Consider the following 11376-nt stretch of genomic DNA (forward strand, 5'->3'; position numbering starts at 1 on the left):
CTGCCAATGTTATTGGTCATACAGACCAGCTCTGATACAATGTGGGAGGAGACATAAGGGTGTGAAGACTGGGAAGCAGGATCTTTAACAGCCATTTCTTTGAAAGTTTGTATTTATTTATTTGAGAGAGAGAGACAGAGGAGCACAAGCAGCGGGGAAGGGCAGAGGGAGAGGGAGAAGCAGGCTCCCCGCTGAGCAGAGAGTCTGACTTGGGGCTCAATCCCAGGATTCCAGGATCATGACCCCTGAACCGAAGGCAGATGCTTAACTGACTGGGCCACCCAGGCGTCCCTGAACAGCCATTTGGAAGGCCAGTTACCACAAATAAGCTCTCCAAGTGACTGTGTATGTTGTGAGAAAGGTAGGGATCAGCAGAAGGAGCAGTGGGACACCCACAGGTATGGGGCAGAAGGAAGAAAAGAACCCAGCTAAGGTGGAGAAACAATCAGAGGGGCACAGGAGACCCCCAAATGTCAGTATTGCTGCAGCAAGAGTGAAGCAAGATTCCAGAAAGAGTACAGAATCAACACAAAACGCTGCAATGATATAAACTGTAAAAAAGCGGGGGAGCACCTGGGTGGCTCATTTGCTTAAGAATCTGCTTTTGACTCAGGTCATGATGCCGGGGTCCTGGGATCGAGCCCACCTTGGGCTCCCTGCTCGGCGGGGAGCCTGCTTCTCCCTCTCCCTCTGCCCGTCACTCCCCCTGCTCATGCTCTCTCTCTCATGCTCTCGCTCTCAAATAAATAAATAAATAAAATCTTAAAAAAATAAACCATAGAGCAGTTATATTTAACTTGGGCTGCATTATATTCTTGGCTTTCATTTATTTGTTTTTGTTTTTAGGATATTCACCTTTTTATTCAGTCTTGCTGGTGCAAATAGTAAAATCGTTCTGACTTCCCTGACCACAGGCTAGCTAGATTTTGTGGAAAAGTTGCTGGGAGATTGAGAGTCTCTTAGGGGGCTCGCTGGACCTGAACTATATCCACAGATAATCTTCCAGGCACACAATTTCCCAGCAGGATGCTCAGGGGCCCCTGACATAAGGTCGTCTCCTGATTTTCCATAGTTGATGTTTTCCTGCTTTCACATAGGGCAAAAAGCCACACAGAAGATAGTTCTTTCTTTTGAGACAGTTTTCCGCCCTGAGCTTTGGTTATAACGTACCAGAGCTGAGATTTTGGACAGGACACACTGTTCTCACTTAAAGCCAGATTGGTTCAGTGAGGTTCAGTGAATGCTGTGCCTCCTCCCTGGTGCTCTCTCACCACTTGATTTTGCTGGTGGGAGAGCGCAGTTCCATCTTTTAAAATAAAATATATTGTAATGCTTTCTTAATTAAAAACCTTTTGAGTCATGCTTACTGCAATCTGTTACATGGATTTAACTGATCATCAGGAAAGAGCTTTTCTGTTCTCTGTGGAATAAAAGAATTCAGAAAGGAAATGAATGGATGAAAATGTTCCAGTAATGAAATCCCTCTCTTTAACAACACATGTCACACTGACGTATTACCCACAGGTACGTTTACTTAACTTCAGTAAAATAAAGAACTAACCAGTCCCTCAGGAAGCCCAGGCTCTGGGGAAGAGGTGGGTTCACATCCCAGCTCCCACACTCACTGACTGGTCTTTCTTTGAGACTCAGAAACTGAATTTCCTCCTGAGTAATGTGGGGAAATACTAAGCACCTAGTAGGGCAGGGGAAAGGACTCTATATGTGAAACAGCTACCATACCATCGGGGCACCATAAATAGTGGCTCTTCTTTTTTTTTAAGATTTTTTTTTTTAAAGATTTTATTTATTTATTTGACACAGAGAGAATGAGAGAGAGAGAGAGAGCACATGAGAGGGGGGAGGGTCAGAGGCAGAAGCAGGCTCCCTGCTGAGCAGGGAGCCCGATGTGGGACTCGATCCTGGGACTCCAGGATCATGACCTGAGCCGAAGGCAGTCGCTTAACCAACTGAGCCACCCAGGCGCCCTTTTTTTTTTTAAGATTTTATTTATTTATTTGACAGAGAGAGAGAGAGACACAGTGAGAGAGGGAACACAAGCAGGGGGAGTGGGAGAGGGAGAAGCAGGCTTCCCCCCCCACCGAGCAGGGAGCCTGATGCGGGAATCGATCCCAGGACCCTGGGATCATGACCTGAGCCAAAGGCAGACGCTTAATGACTGAGCCACCCAGGCGCCCCAGTGGTGGCTCTTTTATCAGGAAATGATTCCTAACCTTGTACCACCGGGCAATGTGAAATAAATTCAGGAGGAACTTTCCTCCTGATGGGGCCCCTTCGCTCCACTAGACAGACAGATGGAGGAGGAAAGAGCATTAAAGCTTCTGATGTGACACCCTAAGGGCTCTCACACTCATTTTGTAATGTTATCTTCAGGAGAAGTTTCAGGAGCATTTTATTTTATTTTTTAAAAAGATTTTATTTATTTATTTGACAGAGAGAGAGAGAGAGCATGCACAAGCAGAGGGAGTGGCAGAGGGAGAGGGAGACTCCCCACTGGGAAAAGAGCCCGATGCTGGACTCGATTCCAGGACCCTGGGATCATGACCTGAGCCGAAGGCAGACGCTTAACAACTGAGCCACCCAGGCGCCCCTCAGGGACATTTTAAATCTGAAGAGACTGGGGCATGGCTAGTGACCCACAGAGTGAACAGACCGTGTGGAGGTATCAGGTCCCATCCTCTTTTTGCTAAAATACACTGACCCCTAAGAGAGCAGAAATATAAGGAATAAGCAAAAGGTACAATGGGAAGAAGCTGAGTAAAATTTTAAGATAAGTTATTTAATAATCACTCAAAACAAGTTCAGGCTGATTATTAATCTTCCACTCTTAGACCAAACACAATAAAATGGGAATATTTTAACAACCTTTCATCGTTTTCTATGGAAAATCTGCTTTTCTGTGAATTCTTCATTGATATAATTCTGAAAGTAAAGTCTATACTAAGTATCTGCCAGGAAATATCATTATGAACTTAATATAGATGAGGGCTAAATTTTTACAAATCTGATGTCATCTCAATGAGGTGGGGGTGGGATGCCGGGAGGGGATACTGCAGACAGCTCCATAAGCACTTCATTTCCTCCTCCGTAAAATGGGGTTAATGGTACCAGTCTCTGAGGATGGTCATAAGTTTCAAAATAAAAATAAGTTGGTAAATGTAAAAACAGGTTTAGGTATGAGGGACTATCCAAAAAGATGAAACAACATTGATCTATTTGGGAATTTCCTCAAAAGCCAAAAGTTTGGGTTTGTATGTTTTTACACACAAAACTCAGCCCACAATGGGCTCTGGTTTAGGCTTATTGTCCAATGCGTCGCTCTGGTGGCAGGAAACTCTCCGAGACCCTCACTGCCCCTCCACTGCATACTGACCTTTTTAAAATTAGCAATAGATCAGAATAACCTTGACTTCACACCAAAGATCACAAGTGGATTATGCTCCATCAGTAATTACAACTTTTTAGCTTCTGAGAAGCTATTATGAACATCGAAACATTTCACAGATTCCCCATGTGAATAGCTGCTGGGTGTGTAATATGAACTGATGGACAAAATACCCACTGACGCTTGGATCTCTGGGTAATTTGGTCCCAGGCGCTAACTCCTAGCCACCCAGACTCCACGTCTCTATTCCTCCCATTGTCCTCCAGTGTAGTCTTTGAGTGCGTTTTATTTATTTTTTTATTTTTTAAAGATTTTATTTATTTATTTGACAGAGAGACACAGTGAGAGAGGGAACACAAGCTGGGGGAGTGGGAGAGGGAGAAGCAGGCTTCCCGCAGAGCAGGGAGCCCGATGTGGGGCTCGATCCCAGGACCCTGGGATCATGACCTGAGTGGAAGGCAGACGTTTAACGACTGAGCCACCCAACTTTGAGTGCGTTTTAAAAAGAAGTATGTTTTTCTTCTTTGATGCAAGCCATGAGAAGCATTGTCCCATAGAAAAATGTAAATAACACGTAGGGTCCCCCCCAAAAAACCCATAAATGTCCATTTTGCCTATGTTGTTGCTGTATGGCTACTGTGTCTATGATTTTTTTCCTATGTGAGCATAAGAAGGGAAGCCCAAGTCATGTGGAAGTTGTTTCCATCTTCCCCTTAGCCTTCTGAACCCTACAACCTTTACCAACAATCTTCGCAATATCTTCTCGTGCCCAGCACCGTGCCAGGCACACAGAACACCCTCAAATACTTATTGAATGAATTTCCCACAATTTTTACCACCATGGTAAGAAACACTGCCTAAACATGGTGAGGAAGAGATCACTTTGGGCGCTGAGCTAGAGTTGCTCATTATTTCTTGCCAGTCCACATCTTCTAAGAGAATCTTGGTCCTGTAGGTTTTTCTAAATAGCGCCCTCACCCCCGCCCCCAAAACACATAACTGAATGGATTAAGGTTGAGTTTCCTTTTTTTTTCTTTTCTTTTCTTTTTTTTCTTTTGAGCCAAAGGCAGTCGCTTAACCAACTGAGCCACCCAGGCGCCCTAAGGTTGAGTTTCTATCCCAAGAAGAGAACTGCAATTGGCTACTGACTGGTGTGGTTGGCTTGAAAGAAGGAGCTCAGCCACCAAATCTCTCTTGAGAATGTGGTCTGGGAAAGAGACAGAGTCCAGAAGCAGGGCTGTCATGCTGGGGGGTAGGCGCGGGCCTGGGGCGACCATAAGGGGCCAGATGAAAGCTGAAGTCGGCAGGAAGACACTGGTAAAGTGGAGAACGGAGTCGATACATCAAGAAGGAGAGCTGCCATGAGTGAGATTTTGCAGCTTCTGAGAAGCAGGGAGAGCGACGGCCTTGATCATTTTTTAAAAGGCCTGTTTCAGTCTCAGTTTAGGGGAATACTTAACCATATTCAGCTTCCTCTCCCCAATGCCCACCCTTTTATTTAAGATTTTTTTTTAAGATTTATTTATTTATTTGAGAGAGAGAGAGCATGTGAGCGAGGCAGGAGAGACAGAGGGAGAGAATCCCAAGCAAACTCCTTGCTGAGCATGGAACCCAATGAGAGGCTCCATCCCACGACCCCGAGATCATGACCTGAGCTGAAATCAGGAGTTGGATGTTTAACTGACTGAGCCACCCAGGCGTCCTTTTAAGATCTTATTTTTAAATAATCTCTACACCCAACGTGGGGCTCGAACCTACAACCCCAGGATCGAGAGTCTCATGTTCCACAGACTGAGCCAGCCAGGTGCCCTCCCACCATTTTTCCTTTTTCTTTTTTCCTTGAGGAAACATGAAAGAGAATCTGTACCTTGAAACTAAGGAGAATTTCTTTGCTCTACCCAAGGAATATTTGTGTCAGCAGCCCTCACACCAGCCTCTGAATGAGTCTCGGATTGCCTTCAGGGTTAGTCCGGGACTCTCCGCAATATTCCAGTTACACTGTTCACCCTGTCTGCTCTGGTCCCACCCAGGAGAGGACACATAATCCCACTCCACTCGACATCCCCACATATGCTGAGACGAATCTAGCCTTCAAGCTGCTAGTCAATGGATTGTATGGAAGAGAAACATCTGAGGAGCCTTTGTAAAGTTCATTCTTGAGGCTTCCCTGCAACAGTAGTAAATGTAGAAATGGGATGAAATGGGGAGGCAGAGAGCATTCGGGTCCTGGTCTGTGTACCAGCCACATGACCTGGCACAAGTCAGTTAATCCCTCTGATCCCCAGTCTCTCCATTTGTAAAGGAGGGATTACCAACTTTGCCTGGTTTACCTCGGGGTTATTTCGAGAGGGTTAAATGAACTGAGGTTTATGAAAGTGCCCTGTGAGCTCTTTGGCCCTCATTCAGATGTACGTCTTTGGCAGTGTGATAAAGAATCGGAAAGAAGGTGTGTCAGCTCTAGGAAAGTTTCCAGGCTGTGTCTGCTCTTATTATAGTAACTAACATTGTTCCTGACAGAAGTACGAGATACCAGTATATATATACAATGGAATATTATGCAGCCATCAAAAGGAATGAGATCTTGCCATTTGCAACGACGTGGATGGAACTGGAGGGTATTATGTTGAGTGAAATAAGTCAAACAGAGAAAGACATGTATCATATGATCTCACTGATATGAGGAATTCTTAATTGCAGGAAACAAACTGAGGGTTGCTGGAGTGGGGGGTGGGGTGGGAGGGATGGGGTGACTGGGTGATAGACACTGGGGAGGGTATGTGCTCTGGTAAGCGCTGTGAATTGTGCAAGACTGTTGAATCTCAGATCTGTACCTCTGAAACAAATAATGCAATATATGTTAAGAAAAAAAAAGAAGAAGGTAGCGGGAGGGGAAGAATGAAGTGGGGGAAATTGGAGGGGGAGAAGAACCATGAGAGACGATGGACTCTGAAAAACAAACAGGGTTCTAGAGGGGAGGGGGGTGGGAGGATGGGTTAGCCTGGTGGTGGGTACTGAGGAGGGCACATTCTGCATGGAGCACTGGGTGTTATGCACAAACAGTGAATCATGGAACACTTCATCTAAAACTAATGATGTAATGTATGGGGATTAACATAAGAATAAAAAAAAAAAAAAGAAGTACGAGATACCATAAGGTAAGTCCATCAGGGAGGAGTTAAAAAAACAAAAAAACCCACGACTGCCTCATGGCACTTGTCGAAGTGAAAATTCTAGTAGAGCAAATAATGATGGAAAATAAACTTTTCCCTTGCCCTTTTTTTTTTTTTTAAGTAGGCTGTATGCCCAGTGTGGAGCCCAAAGCAGGGCTTAAACTCATGACCCTGAGATCAAGACTTGAGCTGAGATCAAGAGTTGGACACTTAACCAACCGAGCCACCCACGCACCCCACTTGCTTTTAATTACAGGAAAAAATTATGAATCAGGAAAACAGCTCAAAAGACATTTTCAGATTAATAATTAAATATCTGGTCCTTAGGGAGGGATTTTTATGTGAACTTGAAAGAAAAATGAGAAAAAGTGTGATCTGTTCAGGTCCCAAAGTGGATCATTATTTTCAAAGACACCAACAACAAGCAGCATCACTGTGTGGGGGTGAGTTCAGGAAGGTCAGGCTAGCAGAAGACGTAGAAATAACAGCAAAACCCAAATTCTTAAGAAACTCTCAAGAGACAGTTAATTTTGATCATTTTAAGAATAAAATAAATATGGAATACATCAATTTAAAGAGGAGTAACAATTTTGTAAACTCAGGCATACAAGGATACAGTGTCCCAGCTCCTGATAGGTTAGAAATCACTGTCCCCCCAACCCTAGCTCTTCCAGCACGATCCATGACAAGTCCCCATGACCCAGGCCCAATGCTCTTTCTCAAACGGAACTTTTCTTTGGTCTTTTGAATGAATCTCACTTTTTCTCTCTGTGCTTCCTTTTATTTTATTTATTTATTTACTTATTGGAGACATCATCACTTTTATTCAGATTTTTGAGAGCACTAGAAAAGTAGGTTAACACCTATCTTCTCGAGATAAGAGACCTAAGATTTCCAAGAGCCTTCAAATACGATACTCCTCCTCCAAGTATAGGGATCTGTGCTTCCTTTTATAGCTCCAGCCCCCTGCCCCATGATCACTAATACCCTGTGGAAATCCTACCTATCAATAGCTGGAAGAAAACCAGCTCAATACGCAGTATAATAAGGCTTCATGGAATGTCCATGGACTAGTGGTAGAATCTGTATGACAAAAGTTGCCAACAATATCCTTGTGATGATTTAAGTGTAGTTTCACTTTAATTGGATGCTAGCATGACGTTTGCAGCTCTCAGGACTCCGTGGAGAGGGCTGTCACTACATCCATTCCTCCCCCCTAAAAGCCTTCCTCTTGGGGTACAACATGCTTCTGGGCCCCACGGGTCCTGCCCTTGGAAGTCTCTCTCCTCACAGGAAGAAGATGCCCCAGTGCTCAGGACCAGCTTCCACCTGGACAACCCCGGACAACCCCAGGGGCCAGCTCTGGATGAAGAGAGTGTGCAGGGCTCTCTGGCTTAAGACCCGCCCCCCACCCCTTCCTGTCGGCTTGGGCGGAGTGGGGGCTTGGGGGGAGGAGCAACAAAGGAAATAGGCGTGGTTAATCTGATGTATGCCTTGTCATTGGACAGAGCCTGAACATCAGAACCCAAGGCAGACACAGAGACATGTCTACAGCCCCAGTGCCTCAGCCATTGTCAACATGTTATCTCATTAGGTCCCATTACAAATGCCATCTCCCCTGCGAAGCCTTTCCTGTTCACGAGGAAATCTCCCTCCCCTGGGCTTCTCCAGCACTGAGGTTCCCGGAATAGCCTTACCTGTAGCTACAGCTTGACCACTTCTTCAGTGTGGGGTCTGTTTCTGACACACTTGGGTAGGCTTCACAGCCCTTAACACATAGTAGGTGCTTAATAATGAATCTTCTGAATGATGGGCCAGCAAGGACACGGATGAAAGGGTCAGCGTGGAGAACGGTGCCATGAGCTCCCAGTTCAGACTGCTTCTTCTCCGCCGCCCCTTTCCTCATCCTCATCTCCATGCTCTTAAGTTACCATCTTAATTCACCATGCTTTGCAGTAAGCCTCCTGATCTGTAGTGAAATAAAGATATACATGGGACGATCCCATCTGAGACTATGTGTGTGCATTTGGGGGAAGGGAGTGTGCCCCCAGCAAAGTTTCCTCTCCAGCTGGGAGAGCCCTGCTCCCCCACCCCCAGACCCCAGACACCAGGGAGGTGCCCAGAGTGTCCTGAGCAGTCTCGAGTATGGTGCCACTGGCTGTTTTCCTTCCTTAGGGCCCTTTTGCTTTCTCCTTCTGCTTGAATTATGTATCTATCCAGGCATCTACTGAAAATTTATTGAGCACTTATATCTGCCAGTCACCGGGGACAAAATGGTGAGCAAAGCGATCACAGCCCTGCCTTCATGGGGGTTACATTTTGTCATGGAAGAACTGCAGGAGAAAATCAGTAGCCAGCCAGCTTACGCCCAATACTGAATGAACAGAAACACAACCTTGAATGGACTTGAACAAGGGACGCTCCTTACTAATGCCGCTCCCTAGCGCCCCCTGCTGCCTCCATCTTGCACAGGAGGCCCTGGGCCCGCACCTTCCACGCCGGCTCCCGCAACAGGCACAAGTCTGCACTTGGCTGACACACCCCATGAGCGTCTTCTTGGCTGCCAGCGGCATCTGAGCTGGAGACTCCCCGGCTCCAGGCTCCAGAAAGGAAATGGCCATGGCACACAGTCTAAGAGCGAATCTGGAGTGGACAGTGTTTCCTCAGAGGGAAAGGGGGCCCCTCGTCCAGGCAAATCCCCGGAGGTGGGGACCGCGGGGTGGAGGGCGCCGGCCTGAGAGGGCGGTGACAGGCAGGGAGGTGAAGAGTGTGCGGAAGATGTTTATTGCTGTTCATGGGGCTGCGAGTTCGCTGTGTCTTCAGTGAGCCCTTTGCTTTTAGGAGAGTAGTTCTATTCGATGAAAGGATGCAGTTTCATAACATCAGCTGTAAAAAGCAAAGGGTGTGCATGAGTTTTCCCTCACCGAAGGCCTTCATTTAATGGGAAAATAGGAAGCGAGCTCATTTCCTAGAATGTCAGTTCCTGGAGGAAGTGACTGGAGTCTTTCATGTATTCTGGGCACTCGGCGGGACTTGGTTTATGCAAGAAGGTGGAAAACCTCAGCATCAGAAGACCTCAGTTTTCTTTCTGGTTCTGTGACCCTGGGAGCGTCCTCTCCTTCTCTGGGCCTGCAAGTGTCCTTGTGGCTTTAGCCCCCCCCCCCACCCCCCCTGGAAGGCTTTGAGAGGGAGCCGGGAGGCAGCAGGCAGAGCTCAAGCCGCTGGGGCGCAGTGGGTGGTGATGGGGAGGGGGGGGTCAGCGAAGGAAGGCAAGGTGTGGGAGCTCCCTCAGTCCTCATCCCGTCAGGCTCCCGGGGAAGAAGGGATGGCGAGCCACAAGGATTGAAGAGAGCTCCATAAACCCAACCGCCCCGTTTTCTCCCCCCCCCCCCCCCCCCCCGGGCTTTGCCGGCAGCCACAACGTTGGGAATGACTGGTGGGTAGCTTTCGCCCGGCGTACAAACCCTGGGTTGGACCAAGTGAAAACGCCAGGGATTGTTCAGCCCTTCACCCCCCACTGGCACCCACGGGGCGGGGTGGGGGGGGGCTCAACAGCAGCTGCTCTGCCACAGAAGGCCTGCAGCTCAGGGGAGATGGACCGAGAGGGATGGAGCGTGGGCGAGGAAGACGAAGGTGCGCACAGCCCAAGGAACTGAGCGGAATTTCAGATGGGAGCTCCTGGGTTATCCGAGGCAGTGCTGGCCCCCCCACGCCCCCCAAAGGAACTCAGTCCAGGGGAAGTCAGAACGCCGGACCTGAGTCCTGTATTCTTCCCTGACAAGCAGGGTAACCCTGAGCAAACTGAAGGCAGGAAAATTACTTCCGTTTCTCTTTATCCAGAACTCCTTTTCTTTGTGGAGCCCGCAGCACAGGAACAATCTGAGCTAGTCCTTTTAACAGAAAAAAAACGTTCCTGAGAGTGAAGCCAAACAGATTTGAACCAGTTCTTGCTGACTAGAAGATATTTAACAAAATCATCTTGATAATGTTTATCTGATTTAGGAACTGAGAATAGGACCCTTCAGTCAGCAGGAAACAAACACCCGTTTGTAAATGTCTCAAGTTCAAGTCTAACTTTAGAACCAAATAAGAATAGCATCTTTTAAGCAAAATGTATTTTCCCAAACAGGAGATGAGTCCGCCGGGGCACATCTGAAAATATTTACTTCGCAGATATTGAAGTTGTTTTTGGTATCAGACAATATAAATTGCTCAAATGCAAACAGTATTTTAAAAGTTACTGGTGAGGCTATTACATACATTCCGATTTGCACAGACCTTCTCTTGGCATATTTGGTGTTTTTCTTCATTTGTTATTTGTTTGTTTGCTTTCTTTTTAGATTTATTCATGTAAAGCAGGGATTGTTAAACGAGGCTCCAGAAAGCCCGTCAATTTGGATAGGGAAAAAAAAAGCGTCTTTATTTTCAGCACCTTCTAACTAAATTTTAGGTTTAACATTTCATTCTATATGAAAATAGCCGTAAATCCAAAGCTGTATTAGCAGGCCCTGTGACTTTGTCGCTACCAATAGAAATCACAGACATTTTATGTTACATTATGGTTGGTGCAGATACCATGCAATAAATAGCATTTCCGCTCAGACTACTTGGAAATTAGGCATCCCTCCCCATTTTTAAAGTATTTGAAGATCTTGTTTTTAAAGTGTTAATGAAGATGGGGCACCTGGCTGGCTCAGTGGTAGAGCACGTGACTCTTGACCTCAGGGTCATGAGTTCAAGCCCCATGTTGTGTGGAGCCTACTTTAATAAATTAGTTGATTTAAAGTGTTAATGAAGAAGGAC

The sequence above is a fragment of the Neomonachus schauinslandi genome, chromosome 6 (genome assembly GCF_002201575.2).
Source record: "Neomonachus schauinslandi chromosome 6, ASM220157v2, whole genome shotgun sequence".
Classification (NCBI taxonomy): Eukaryota; Metazoa; Chordata; class Mammalia; order Carnivora; family Phocidae; genus Neomonachus; species Neomonachus schauinslandi.